General features: G+C 37.8%; 2 protein-coding genes across 2 annotated transcripts in view; one reads left to right on the top strand and one right to left on the bottom strand.

Annotated features, from left to right (window-relative positions):
• The window catches only part of FAM241A (family with sequence similarity 241 member A), a 35,784-nt gene that overhangs the window by 8,897 nt on the left and 11,174 nt on the right, over nt 1-15,713 (top strand). The window lies entirely within an intron of this gene.
• TIFA (TRAF interacting protein with forkhead associated domain) overlaps nt 2,888-15,713 on the bottom strand; it is a 122,304-nt gene continuing 109,478 nt past the window's right edge. The window contains exons 4-5 of the transcript XR_016212299.1: nt 5,499-5,581; nt 2,888-3,223 (exon numbers count right to left, since the gene is read on the bottom strand). The gene's annotated coding sequence lies outside the window, so the exon portion shown is untranslated. The remainder of the gene's footprint in view (nt 3,224-5,498; nt 5,582-15,713) is intronic.

Here is a 15,713-nt window from a genome sequence, read left to right as displayed (position 1 = left end):
TCATCAAACCTCATGAACTGATATGTTTTGTCTCCACTTCAATATGTACAAACTACATACAGCACAAGGAGATTAAGAAACATAGTAAAAATACAGGCTGAACATCTCTGATCTAAAATCTGAAATGTTACAAAATTCTGAAACTTTTTTAGCTCCAATGTGATGCTACAAGTGGAAAATTCCACACCTGACCGCATGTGATGGATTACTGTCAACAGGCAGATACAGGCTATGTATGTAAGGTATATATGAAACATAAATGAATTTCCTGTTAACATGCGAGTCCCATCCCCTAGATATCACATTACATATATGCAGTATTCCAAAGTTAAAAAAAAATCCAGAATCTGAAAATCATCTACTCCTAAGCATTTCAAATAAGTGATACTCAGTCTGTATCATTGATAGTGAATTGCAGCATTGAGATTCAAACCCATGCTTAAAATCCCTTAACCGCAAAGCCAGTGTTTGGCCCTTCAATCAACTGGACTGTGAACATTGTAAGATAAGACACAAATTATTAGACTGCATCACACATAGGGTGAGTGTCATTTTTTGGAACTTTGGTTTATATGTACTGGGTCAGGATGTACTCATAAAATATATTTCATATTGTGGATTACAGTCAAGACCACTGCACTAGCACAGCTAGCTCAATTCCATTTCAGGGCCTCTGCCCAGAACTCTCCCTGAGATTTTCCCCTGACAAATGTTCATATCATCAGCTTATCTGTTACTCCTCAGATCCCAGCCCTGACTTTCATGGCAAGAACCTCTCACCCATGTTCCTCTATTCCACTGCTTGTTTTCTTTTCCCCAAAGCTCTTTTTCCTATATGAAATTACCTTATGTTTTTGTTAACATGTTTATTCTCTACCACTCCCCACACTGCCCTCTGAAGGCATTCTAAAACATAATCTCTGGGAGAACAGAGACAACATGATATGGCAAATGCTTCAGAAAATTATTTTGGCATCTCTGAGCCAGTAAGGAGTCTGTCAGAACTGCTATCCAAAAAGACACTGCTGGTAAAAATTCAACAGATGTTTTTTTTCAAAGCAGTGTGTGTTCCCAGTTGAAATTACCGTGACAGATTAGTTCTGAAGAGGGAGAAGCTTGGACTTCGTGTGTAACAGAAACACACTCTCCTGTCAGAATCAACAAAAAAGAGATCAGTGGTGTTAGTTGCGTGGTAAGCTTAAAAAAAAAAAAAAAAAAAAAAAAGATCCCTGTGAAGCACTTGTAAAAAAAATGTAGGCAAGAAGTATAGTTCTTGATGTGCTGTATTTAAAAACCACCACAGTAGAAAGATGAAAGGATAACGAACAGGAACTGGGAGTAGTAACTGGTATGTAGTTGATATAGTCTTGCACTTTTTTTTCTCTTATTTTTCTTGAATATAGGATAGCAAGAAACCCAGGTACCAAATGAAACTCAAAGGTAACATAAGGTATAATTCAGATCAACCACTTCATTTGTGGTTAAGGCATAACTTTCTTTCTTTTTTTTTTTTTTTTTTTTTTTTTTTGACAGGCGGAGTTAGACAGTGAGAGAGAGAGAGACAGAGAGAAAGGTCTTCCTTTCTGTTGGTTCACCCTTCAAATGGCCGCTACAATGGGCGCGCTGCACGGATCCGAAGCCAGGAGCTAGGTGCTTCCTCCTGGTCTCCCATGTGGGTGCAGGGCCCAAGCACTTGGGCCATCCTCCACTGCCTTCCCAGGCCACAGCAGAGAGCTGGACTAGAAGAGGAGCGACCGGGACTAGAACCTGGCACCCCAACCGGGACTAGAACACAGGGTACTGGCGCCGCAGGCGGAGGATTAGCCAAGTGAGCCGTGGCGCTGTCCAAGGCATAACTTTCAAAAAAGAGATACATTTATAGCCTTAATTAAATATAGAATGAACATGTGTTAGAGATTTTATTTAGCTTATTATTGGAGGAATCTCAGCAGATATTATAGCCAATTCAAAGGAGAAATCAAAAACCCAAAAACAGTTTTGGAGAAGAGATATACTGAATGAACGGTATTTACAAATGGATGTGAAACTGGTAGAGAGAGAGAAATCAACTGAACCTTCATGGAAACAGAATCAGTTTGCAGAGAAGAATAATTTTGAAATTGTTATCAATTGCTGTCATTTCCAAACTTGTAAAATAGTTTAAAGACCATAAAGGCTAAACTGTGTTCTAAAAAATGGCTAGTTTTCCATGGAGACAGACATTAATTTGTTTTTACTTATTCTAAATACAGTAATAGACAAAAGATAATAGAGTAATACAGAAAAATAATTTCCAGAATTTGCTGTTGGAGTAGATTAATTTGTGAATTGCAAAAGTACTTGATCTTTCCTTTTACACTGCCTTTTTGTGCTATAAAATATTAATTCTAATCTTCCTTAATACTATTGAATGCATACATTCAATGTGCATGTTGAAATGCAGTTTTTTATAAACATGTGGAAAGCAAAGATTGATTTCTTTTTTACATGCTTTCTGTTGAGTTATATGTGTGTAACTAAATTAACCCACCACCAGTATGACTCCTGAAAAACATAATTTGATGAGAACAAGAAGGTTGTCCCAAGGGTTCCAAATCTCTGTCTAGTTTTTATTCAGCACAGAAATCCTAATTGCTTGTTCATGTCATTCTAGCGTATTTTCTTCATGTGTTCAGTGGTCATTGGTTTCAGAGGCAATTTAGTCTAGTTAAGAGTTTCCCAAGAGTACACCATTCAACTTAAGACTTTACGTTTAAAGAAGAGCATGAATGAAATGATTTTTTCATAGAAAATTAAACAATTAGTAGGACCATCTTGGTATCAATAAAAAATACCCAGTCTCAAACACTTGAGAGTAATTTTGTGAAGAAAAAGTTAAACATCAAACTTCATACATTATTTATTTTATTGTTTATAATTTATTATTATAGCTGATTTAACAATAATATAATAAAAAGATATAATGATTCTGACATTTCTGGATCATAATTTTTTTAAGATTTATTTATTTTATTTGAAATGCAGAGTTACAGAGAAAGAGAGAGAGAGACAGAGGTCTTCCATCCAGTGTTTCATTTGCTCTCCAAATGGCTGCAACAGCTTGAGCTGGGCCAGTCCATTCATAGCCAGGAGCTAGGAGATTCTTCCAGATCTTCCACATAGGTGCAGGGACCCAAGCACTTGGGCCATCCTCCACTGCTTTCCCAGATGCATTGGCAGGGAGCTGGATAGGAAGTGGAACAGCTGGGACTCAAACCAGTGCCCTATATGCGTTGCCACATTGCAAGCAGAGGCTTAGCTTTTTATAACACAGTGCCAGCCTCTGGATGATAATATTTTCTTTTTGGAGTTTAAAAAATTAGCTGCATGTGCTTGGAAATGGAAGTCTTCTTTTTAAAAAAAAAAAATTATTTATTCATTTGAAAGAATTACAGAGAGAGAATCATCCATCCACTGGTTCACTCCCCAAATGGCTGCCAGGGCCAGAGCTGGGCCAGGCTGAAGCCAGGAGCCAGGAGCTTCATCCGGGTCTCCCATGAGGGTACAGGGGCCCAAACACTTGGGCCATCCTCTGATGCTTTCCCAGGCCATTAGCAGGGTGCTAGATCGGAAGTGGAGCAGCCAGCATTTGGAGTAGATGAGACTCAAACCAGCACCCATAGGGGATGCCCACACTGAAGATAGTGGCTTAACCTACTGTGCCACAGTGCTGGCCCCAAATTGAAAGTCTGTACTATCTGTATATGGCTACAATTTTAGGACTTTGGTTACTCTAATAACCTGGTTATATACTGAAAGTGTTTTATTTCTCCAATTTTATTATATTGAGTGAACATCAGTTGCCTTCAAAACTTATACTCTGTGTCTGTTATTTCTTCCCTTTTTTCTGACTGGCATATACTTTCTTGATAGCTTTTCAAATATTCAAAAGAATTTATTGAGCTCCTGCTATTTTTCAGGCACTGTTCTAGACTGGAATACCAAGTAACAAACACAAACAGGCCTAAATTGTACCCTTCATGAATCTTATAGTAGGGAGAGAAGCCATGAATAAATCTGTACACCACTGGGTTATCAGTACTATGAAAAAAAAAAACAGTAAAAACAGAGAAGGTGGAAAAGGGAGAGTGGTTATGGGGTATGATTGCTGTTGTAAGTAAGGTGTCGCTGAGGTGATAGTTGAGCAGAGACCTAAAGGCAGCTGGGCTGTGTCCCTCCTTTTGATTTGACACTCTAGGAAAGTAAAGCCAACTTTGCAGAATCTCAGTCTTAGTAATTGAGGTAACATATAGCTTCCCAATCTGGATTCCCAATTCATTCCTACCCATCCCCTCCTCCAGTTTTCTGTATTTTATTACTACTGTATGCTTTTGTTCCCATCATAACAAAATTTAAATCTTTTGTGGAAAGGTGAAAGAAAAAAGTCTTTAATTATGGACTTCAGGTAGAATACCTTTCTTAAGGAAGATAATCAGACCTTGTAATGAATTTGTTTAAATGTTTGATTTATTTTTAATACGTAGTTCAGCTCCTTTGTACTACAGGATTTAAAGGCTTGATTAGTTGATATGAAGAGGTGAAGATGAGAAGGTGGATTTGTTATTCAGAGAAAAGTGCATTTGCTGAGTGAGCTCAGAATTTGTTTTCAAAATACTCTTGATTTCCAGTCCTGGCTGACTGTTGATTCTGAGGACATTCTTTAGAGGCTGTGAGCCCTCTAGAGTCTAATAGCACCCACCTTATGGCACTTTTCTAGAGTAGGTGCTTGGAATGCATCTATTTAATATGCTTAATGAACAAACAACTACTGAATGAAGATGGAGAAAAACAAATTAAAGATACAAGAAGTTTTTCTTCTAAAAAGATTAGAGACATTTCACTAACAGTTTTCTCTTGGCCAGGGAATCATTTAAAAAGTGAGTATCTTCAGCACGTAGAACTGTATAAGTATTAATAAAATCATTTGAGTAGATGACATCTCCATTGAAAGAAAATATGGTGTAAAAAGAAATGATAAGATGGCCTTACCAGTAAGCCTCTGCAGAGTTCTAAGCCAAGAACTCAGAGGAGAATGAGCCAGCAGGAGAAGGAGCAAAGAAGACAAAGGAGATGCAGGCATCTAGAATGACCAGCGGGCCTCTTAGCTGCACTGCAGGTTTTTTGCGGTCACTGAGCTAAGGTTATCTGTAGGAAAGCCAATTTTAGGGTACGTGATTATGAGTTTCATAGTGGGTGTGTTGAATTTGAGGTTTCTGTAAGACATCTACCTGGAAACTTTGAACTTGCAGTTGAGCATACAAGTTTAGGAAACTGAAGAGTTGTCTGAGCTAAGAAGTGATGCTCTCAAAGAAAACTATAAATCTGTTATAAAATTATGGCTCATTTTAATTAGTGAAGTTTTAATATGGTGATGTGTATGCATATCTTTCCTTATATATTAAGCAGCTTAATGACAAGGGAGTATGGGTTATTTATTTGGTATATCCCACAGCACTTACCTTGCTCATGGAAGTCATGTATTTATTGCTTGCTGTCTTGATTTAAATTGACTAAAGAGTTAATTTTTGTGAAGCAGCATGTTCTGTAAAGCAAGGATTGTGAATTATCAGAGTTGAAATGTAGTAATAAAATATTAGTTGTACTCAGGGAGGATGTGACACACATCAAAATCTTGAGTGTGGTTTCCTGAAAGTCAGCAGCCATCAATCAGTCTGACAACTCATGTCTGTGCAGGCTTGCCACAAATACATGCACAGCATGTCTTGCATAAAGTGCAGGTGCAAAACTTGCTGAGAGGAAAAGAGCATAACTTTAGAATGTAAATACAACAGAAAATTTAAATACAGCAGAAATTTCTAGTCATTTTCACTATATCACTGCCCACTAAAAATACCTAATATAAAATTAGGTGGCTTTATGTAGATACACTGTTTGTCAAAGAAATTTCACAAACCCACATATTTTCCTTTATCTTCAAAACAAGATTCCTACAGATCCTTTAGTGCTATCATTAAAAGCTGTTACATTTTTCCCAGCTTAGTCCAAGTCATTGATAAGTAATCAGAATTTTACTTAGTAAGAACTACACGGCAATGGTTATTTCAGAACTACAAAAAGAAAAACAAGCCAAGTCACTGGAATTTTTATAGCTTTTTGAAAAATTATCAGAGTCCTAAGTTCAGTTAACTTACTATAAGACAAAATACCATTATAATTCTTAATAAGAAATGAGTTATTTTATTTTTAAAGATTTTATTTATTTATTTATTTATTTGAAAGTCAGAGTTATAGAGAGGAAGAGACAGAGAAAGATCTGTTCATCTGCTAGTTCACTCTACAGATGGCCTCAATGACCAGGGCTGTGGCAGGCCGAAGTCAGGAGCCAGGAGCTTCATCCAATCCCTCACGTGGATGGCAAGTGCCCAAACACTTAGGCTATCTTCCACTGCTTTTCCCAGGCCTTTAGGAGGGAACTGGTTCAGAAATGAAGTAGCCAGGACATGAACCATCACCCATATGGGATGCGTGCATTGCATGTAGCAGCTTCACTTGCTACACCACAATACCAGTCCGAATTAGTTAATTTTAAAAGAAACTTAATTCTAGTAAGGATGGTTCACATGTGTGCATACTTTTATTAGATATAATAACACATTTTTTTCTTCAAATCTAATATTGGAAAAACATACATGTATATATTACAGCATAATCAAATACAGTTTCAAACTTCCTTAAGGCTTGGCCTCAGTACGAACTTAAAACTCCTATCCCAAAGTTTAATTTAGAAATGAAAGGTATTCACAAAGTCATAATGTTAGGGCTTCTTTCAATAAATTATTGTCAAACTGCCAGAGCAGCTCCTTTAGTGGTAAACTCGGTGCTTTTAAAAAGCAGTTCTCTTCTAGTTAATGCCTCCAGTACTGTCTGGTGCCACTGTTCTCATGGTACCTTTGCTTTGGTTTTTGTCCTAAAAGAAAGTGTGATTTGCCTAATACACAAGTGTTCTAGAACCAACCAGGATCTCTGTTTAACAGTTTTCAGAATGGAAAGGTATATGTTACAGGGTCAAATCCATTTTTGTGCTTAGTAGTATAAATAGTAGAATTTAGGCTTATGATTAAACTACCTTAAATATGCTATACTGTATAGTGAACCACATATAAAAACCACAAAACCACTTTTAAAAAATATTTATTATTTTTGCTGAATGTAAGTGAATAAAAAGAAGTGTAGGTCAGCGCCGCAGCTCAATGGCTAATCCTCCACCTAGAGGCGCCGGCACACCGGGTTCTAGTCCCGGTCGGAGCACCGGATTCTTTCCCGATGGCACCTCTTCCAGGCCAGCTCTTTGCTGTGGCCCGGGAAGGCAGAGGAGGATGGCCCAAGTGCTTGGGCCCTGCACCCCATGGGAGACCAGGAGAAGCACCTGGCTCTTGCCTTTGGATCAGCGCGGTGCGCCGGCCGCGGCGGCCATTGGAGGGTGAACCAACGGCAAAGGAAGACCTTTCTCTCTGTCTCTCTCTCTCACTGTCCACTCTGCCTGTCAAAAAAAAAAAAAAAAAAAAAAAAAAAGAAGTGTAACTATTTGAACTGCTATATAAAACTGGTACATTAAAATAGAATATGAATGATCACAAATCTAGTTTTGTTGTAAAGAAGCGTATAAGTCAATACTTCAAAAAGTCTGTGGTAACAGTGAATTAAATTTGAAATCTATGCATACTTTTCATAATTCACACTGTTCATGAATTTTTTGAAGATTACTCATGGTATAGGACTTTAGGACATAGGCTTCAGAGCTGGATTGCCTAAATGTGTGTCTTCATTCTACTAGTAGTTAGATGAGCATGAGTAAATTATGCCATCTCTCTTCTTCAATTTTCTTTATGTAAAGATCAATGTACTTAACATTGCTTGTCAGATACTACATATTCAAGTGGTTAGTTATTTTTAATTAATAAATATGTTTGAAATGTGTTAAAATTTAATTTAAATGTTATTTACTTGCTAAGACTTACTTATTTCAGAGTATATCTTCATAGGGCTAGCCTTTAGGATGAAGAGGAATAAAAAGCAAGAAACGAGTCTTTGCAAGTGACTCAATGCTGAAGTAAAGATGTTTTTGACAACCACAGAATCAGTTTGTGGTATACACAGCTGTCCTATTATATAACAATTCAAATGCAGTTAAGCATACTATATTAGGTTGTGTTTCTTTTCTTTTTTTTTTTTTGTCAGCTCTCATTATTTAATATTTTCACAGTTGACCTTTTTGGAAACAAATGCCAAGATTTTGCACTCTTAAGCACTCATCACAACCTGACTTAAAATACAATTATTTGTAAAGGAATGCTAACTTCCTCACTAGATAATTAGCTTTTGGAAGCAAAGAATGTAGTCTTGTATATTTAATACATTATTTGCACCAGGAAAATGTTAATTGGACAGAATTGGTTCCATAAAATGATAACTTTTCTGGAAGATAATAAAGGCTGATAGAAATTATTTTAATTATGCTAAAAATTGGTTTTAAAAGACAAATTTGGCTGTGGTATTTAATGTACTGAAGGCAAGTAAAGAAAAACAGGACTATTCTAAGATTTAAATTTCCTTATTAACTTTCCTTAGGCTTAATGAAAAAATGAGTTAATTGCCAGCTAAAGTACTTGATAGACTCTGTTGAGCAAAGAAAGAAAATTGCCTATATAATAGTGATTGAGAGAAGATAATGAGGAAAGAGAAAAAGTATGCCATTTGTTTTATCCATTTAAACTTTAATATAAGAATAAGCAAACATTTAAGGATTTTTTTTAACTGTCAAAGGACCAACTAATTAAATGGATCCTCAAAAGTCAGATTTTTTTGTTGTACCCAGAGTTTGACTGTCACACAACTTATGAAGAATAATAGTGCTTACAGCCCCGGGACTGAGAGGAACAAACTAGTTCCCAGCCATCTAACATCCTGTGGTGCAGCACTGCAGAAACTGCCCTTCAGTTCACTATCAAGAGTAATTCATGTCCAGTAACAACTCTAGTAGGACTTCCAGAAAAATGAAGAAAGAGATTTGTCAGATTCTCTCCCCAGCAAAGCAACAATTTGGCTGGTGAAGACTTTTTTAAAAAATTTATTTAAAAGGCTGAGTGCATATGTGGTGATGGGGGACAGAGAGAGAGAATGCTTTCACACATTGGTTCATTCACCCAAATGGCCACATCAGCCAGGGCTGGATCAGGCCAAATCTAGGAGGCCAGAACTCTATTAAGGTCTCCCATGTGGGTGGCAGAGGTCCAGGCACTTGGGCCATTTTCCAGTTCTTTCCCAGGCACATTGGAAGGAAGCTAGATAGTAAGCAGAGCACCCGTGATTCCAACTGGCTGTGATAGGGATGCATCCATCTCAACCAGCTGCTTAACCTGCTGTACCACAGTGCAGGATTCAACTGATAAAAACTATTAAGAAAAAACAAATAAAACAATCTTTTAAAGTATAGGAATTATCCTAAGGGCATATAGCAAATGGAGACATTCATTCAAGGAAACCTATTAAATTTTGGTAAGAACATGAGTATTTGTGGCATTTGAGGCAAAACCTACTCTGTTACCTCCACCTCACAGTGTTGTGTTACAGAAGCTCCACCTCAGCATGTATGGCAAAGAAGATGGGGTTCACTCTCCCCGACTTGCATCCTAGGGCCACAGTTTCACCCTAGAGAATTAGACCTCTGGTGTTCCTATCTATTCCCTCCATTCCCTCTAGCTCCAGCAGAGCAATGATGGAAGAGGAGCTCTGCCCAGGAGAAGAAACAAACCATAAAGGTGAAGAGCTTCATAATCTGCCTGAGAGCACTGACTTTGGTAAAGAGAGTAGAGAACTCCAACCTAATTTTGTTGTTGAAAACAATATTTACGATTTCAAAATTTTTTGCACCAAAATAAGCTTAATCTTTTAACTGAATTTTTCCATAAACTTTTTAAAGTATTCCTATACCTATCTGGTAAAGAGCAATTAAAAGAAAGTTAGTATCTCTATTATCTGTCACATCAAAAGCAGCTAAAAGTTTTAAAGAGAGAACCAGGGAAAGAATCTGCTCTTAAGATCAGGAGAGGGGAGCTCATATGCTGGGCTGCACCCACTCAGGAGCAATCACATCAGGATGTGGGGTAGACTTGAAAGCATTCTGCATGCTGCTCCATAGGCCCATGGACATAAGACAAAAGCCTCAATAGCACACAGCTTTAAATACAAGCACTGACCAGTCTCTGAAGTCAGCAGACTACAGTGAAGTTGTAAAACAATGAATGGAAGTTATCAAACAAATTAGTTGAAAGGAGAAGTTGCAGCGAGAAAATGTAGAATTGTTACTCATCCATTGGTTCAATAAGCCTCAATTTGCAAACTACTCTGCTACCCAAAAATTGTTTCCCTTTTGCTTGTTATGCACCTTGACCTGTATTTTGTAATAGTTAACTTTCCTTAGTTATTTCCATAAGTTCACATTGTTGAGGCTGGCATTAACTTGATAGCTATGGAAAGTCAATCAAAAATGGCTAGGAGAGAACAGCATCCCAGTTTTTACTTTGTGTTCTTTTATGTTCAAGTATTTGCATCAACCGTTTATCCATGTATTCTTTTGTAGTATTTAAAAATGATTTTTAGAAAGTTCCATTTAAAAGTTTCCACTTGGGCCCCACCTTGTGGCACAGCAGGTTAAACTGCCACTTCGAACGCTGATATCCCATATCTGAGTACCAGTTCAAGTTCCAGCTTCCATGTTTCCAATCAGCTCCCTGCTAATGTATCTGGGAAAGCAGCAGATAATGGTCCAAATAGTTGGACCTCTGCCACCCATGTGGGAGACCCATATGGAGTTCCAGGCTCTTGGTTCCTGACAAAACCCTGGCTGTGGTAGCCATTTGGGGAGTGAACCAGCAAATGGTAGATCTTTCTTTCTCTCCCTCCCTCTCTCTGTTTCTGGCTCATTCTGTCACTCTGCCTTTGAAATAAAAAATAAATAAATAAATCTTAACAAAATGTTTACATTTTGCTGATACCCATTACATTTTTTAAATATTAGTAATACATTCTACAGGTTAACAATTGTTAGTAACAATAAAATCAAAATAATGATGAAGTAGTAAGCACTATAGTTAAGAACACAGGCTTTGGGTAAAAACACTGACTGAAATAAATGAAGATTAAATGGTAGCTTTTTTTAATCACCATAGCTAGCCCTTGGTTCCAAGTGACAAAAATGCAAATCCTATTAGATTTTAAAACAATTTATTGGCTCATTTTATTCAAAAGAGCCGAGATTGCCATAGCGGCCATTTAGGGGGTGAACCAACGGAAGGAAGACCTTTCTCTCTGTCTCTCTCTCTCACTGTCTAACTCTGCCTGTCAAAAAAAATTTTTTTTAATTAAAAAAAATTTTAAAAATCAAAAGAGCCGAGATCTACATGCTTACTGGCTTTAATGATATTCAAATGATATCAGTGGAACTCTGTCTCTATCCATTTTGTGGCTTGGCTTGGCTTCACTTTACTTTACTTTACAGCCTCATTCTTAAGCAAGCTTTCCCTTCATAGTAATAAGATGTTCTACATATTACCAGTTAACTAATAACTGTTTTATTCTTTTTTAAGTGTTCCTTTTTCAGTAATTACAACAAAAGTCTTGGATAGAGTCTGTCTTGTATTACATGCTCATTTATTAATCAATAATGTTTCTAAGTAAATGAAATGTTCTGACTGGGGAAATTTGACATATTCAAATAACACATGAACTAAGAGTGGATAGGTAATTATTTCCCCAAGGAAATTCAAGGTGCTACTGGTTGAAGAAAGTAGAATAAATTGCCGGCAGGCAAAATGAGTATATTTGCAAGTACATATTTAAGAATATGCAGTAGTACAACAGTAATACCATTGTAATACTGCACACAAGAAAACAGTTGGCCAGAGCCGCGGCTCACTAGGCTAATCCTCCACCTAGCGGCGCCGGCACACCGGGTTCTAGTCCCGGTCAGGGCGCCGGATTCTGTCCCAGTTGCCCCTCTTCCAGGCCAGCTCTCTGCTATGGCCCGGGAGTGCAGTGGAGGATGGCCTAAGTGCTTGGGCTCTGCACCCCATGGGAGACCAGGATAAGTACCTGGCTCCTGCCTTCGGATCAGCGTGGTATGCCGGCTGCAGAGCGCCAGCTGTGGTGGCCATTGGAGGGTGAACCATCGGCAAATAGGAAGACCTTTCTCTCTGTCTCTCTCACTGTCCACTCTGCCTGTCAAAAAAAAAAAAAAGAAAGAAAGAAAGAAAGAAAGAAAACAGTTGATAGTGGGGTGGGCAGCTGGAGTATCAGTTAAGACATCACTTGGGAACCCTGTGTCCCATATCGGAGTACCTGAATTTGAGTCGCAACTCCACCTCTGATCGCATCTTCCTGCTAATGTGCACCATGAAAGGCAGAGGTGATGGCTTAAGTAATTGGGTCCCTGCCAGCCAAGTGGGGGACCTTGATTGAGTTTCCTATTCCTGAGCATTTGTTTCTCTATCTCATCATTAAAATTAATTAATTAATTAAAAACTATTGAAAATGAATATTAAAGTGTCAGCCACTCAGGGAAAGTCTGTGTGTAGAATGTAAATTGTGCTTTTGCAGAAGAGAACACACAGAAGTTTTATCAAGACGATGTGCACAGGTCATTCCATGGATAAGGTTGTTATCTATGGTTGTTCCATAGAAAACATCCCACCTCAGTTTCTACATTATTAAATTGTCATAACACTTGAAGCAAAACACAACTGAATTTAATTATCATGAGAAAGATTATCACTAAGGTACATTAATTATCTCAGGCAACATGGTACAATAGAAAGAATAGAAGTAAAAATCATAAGACATCAATTCTACTAAAACCACAGTAACAATATTATCAACTTTGGGGGCATATTATGCATATTCAAGAAGTTTTTTGTATGCTTCCTCATATTCTGTCACAACAGTTCTGTGAGATAGGAATTCTGATGTTTTTTTTGTAGATGGAGAAGCCAATGATCAATGGTTAAATAATTTGCCCTGTATCACACAGCTGATATGTGATAGCAGAATTCGAATCTCTGCTATTTGTTTCTGAAGACTGTATTTTTTAATAGGTTATGTGACTTAAACTCTTTATTCCTTGATTCTAAGTAGGAGACTTTTAGTTTAATTATTTATAAGGATCCTTCTAAGAAATCTTCTGATTAAGGTGCCACTTTTAATTTCTCATCATTAATTTTTAGTATCTTTTAAGAACTTGAATTAAAACACACACATGCATTTATACTTTTATTTATTGTGTTTGAGAGGTAGAGACAGAGAGCTTCATCCACTGGTTTACTCCTCTACCACATAGGTGGTAGGACCCAACTACTTGAGCCATCACCTGCTGCCTCCCAGGGTATGCATTAGAAGGAAGCTGAAATCGGGAGCAGGGCTGTGACTCAAACCCAGGCAATCCAAATGGCATGCAGGCATCCCAACTGGTGACTTAACCACTAGGCTATTCCTTACATTGATAACACCTTTATTTTTATGTATGTCTTCAACCTTGGACAGAAAATGAATCATGTCACTATTTTGGTAAGAACATATTTCAGTGTGCATGTTGTATTTGTGTAACTCTGAAGGAAGCTGTGTGTTTGATAAATGTACTTCCATTGAAGTCATACATATAAGGAATAAAATTTGGCAAAGACACAAAGTGATGATCAAAGTCAGAACAGGGGAAATATCTCCCTCCCTCTGCATTTCTGTACTATGTAGTATTTTCTGTATGCAGGCTGTTTTGGGGGAGCGACAGGGAAGGGTTGCTGTACTGTGATTCTGCCAAGTATAACTCTTAATTTTTGCTTGGAGTTTTTTCTTTTTTCCAGATTTGAATCTGAATTCTAGTCACAACTTAAAAAGCTATGAAATTGTCCTAATCAGCTATAAATAGCTTTACCTTTCTTAAAATTTTTGGAAGATTTATTTATTTACTTATTTGAAAAGTGGAATTACAGAGAGAGGTAGGGAGATCTTCTATCTGCTGTTTCATTCCCCAAATGGCAGCAAGAGCCAGGGCTGGACCAGGCCAAAGCCAGAAGCCAGGAGCCTGGAATTCCAAATGAGTCTCCCACATGGGTGCAGGGGCCCCGAGTACTAGGACCCTCTTTAACTGCTTTCCCAAGCACATTAGCAAGGAGGATCTAAAGTGCAACAGCCTGGACTAGAACACAATGCCCATATGGGAAGCCAGCATCACAAGCAATGGCTTAACCTGTGCCACAACACTGCCCCCATTGTTTAAATTTTCTCTTTTTTTTTTTTTTTTTTTTTTTTTGACAGGCAGAGTGGATAGTGAGAGAGAGAGACAGAGAGAAAGGTCTTCCTTTTGCCGTTGGTTCACCCTCCAATGGCCACCATGGCTGGCGCTCTGCGGCCAGCACACCGCGCTGATCCAAAGGCAGGAGCCAGGTGCTTCTCCTGGTCTCCCATGGGGTGCAGGGCCTAAGCACTTAGGCCATCCTCCTCTGCCTTCTCGGGCCACAGCAGAGAGCTGGCCTGGAAGAGGGGCAACCGGGACAGAATCCAGCGCCCTGACCGGGACTAGAACCCGGTGTGGCGGCGCCGCTAGGTGGAGGATTAGCCTGGTGAGCTGCGGTGCCGGCCCATTGTTTAAATTTTTACACATGATAAAAATTAAGATTTGAACAGTTTTTCTGCATGATAAACTTATTTTTATGAGAAAAGACAGAAAGCCAAAAAGATACTGATGTTCATTTTGTTGTGTTAAAGGCACTCATTCTGTGGAAAATGAAAAATGTGTTTCCACAGCTCTTCTTTTCAGAAGGGAAATATATAAAACATTTGAGCAGCGTTAGGTAGATGTTAGCTATTAATAATATATTAATAATTGAAAGGAGGATAGTGGGATGTTTAATGGTGTGGGGTTCTGGAGTGAGAACGTCCAGGTTTGTTTCACAGATCCATTAATTACTAAGTACAGGACAATGTTTAGACGTTTAACTCTTCTGAAACTTTATGGTTTTCTTATCTGTAAATGAGAGAAATAATAGTGTCTCCCTGACAGATTGTCAGAAAGGTCAAAGATGGTGATGCATGTAAAGCCCAGTGCCTCGTATGTAGTAGGCACTCAGTGTCAGCTTTTCTACTATACCATTAGTGAGAATACCTTACTACAAACATCAGAGAGATTCAGGGACCCAGATGAGTATCTGTACTTAGTAGTCTCTGCTCTTAAAATACAATGACTTAGGAATTAAACTGAGCATGTAAATTTTAGCTAGCAGCTGTCATACCCTGTAATTTAGTCTAGAATTTATTTATAAATATCTAAAAATATATTTCACACTGTGCTCTTGGGAAAATAAAATGAATATAGATATTACATTTAAGTTTTGTTTTTATTGTGGATTTTTAATCTTAATTTGTTATTGTATGATATTTCTGTTGTTCAACAAATATTTAAACCTACAGAAAGCTAGGCATAGTACACTAAGTACTAAGGTTAAAATTTGTAAAACATGGCTCTTATCTTTAATGGCCTCATTAGTGAGTTGAAAACTAGTGAAAGGAAATAGATACATAATTTACATATAAATAATTTATAAGTATATAAACAATTATAGTAAAATACTCTGGTAGGCAGAATAAGAGTCTCCCCGAAAGAGAGA

The sequence above is a fragment of the Oryctolagus cuniculus genome, chromosome 8, assembly GCF_051225735.1.
Source record: "Oryctolagus cuniculus isolate XC-2025 breed Fujian yellow rabbit chromosome 8, ASM5122573v1, whole genome shotgun sequence".
NCBI lineage: Eukaryota > Metazoa > Chordata > Mammalia > Lagomorpha > Leporidae > Oryctolagus > Oryctolagus cuniculus.
This window is presented reverse-complemented; position numbering and strand designations above follow the sequence as displayed.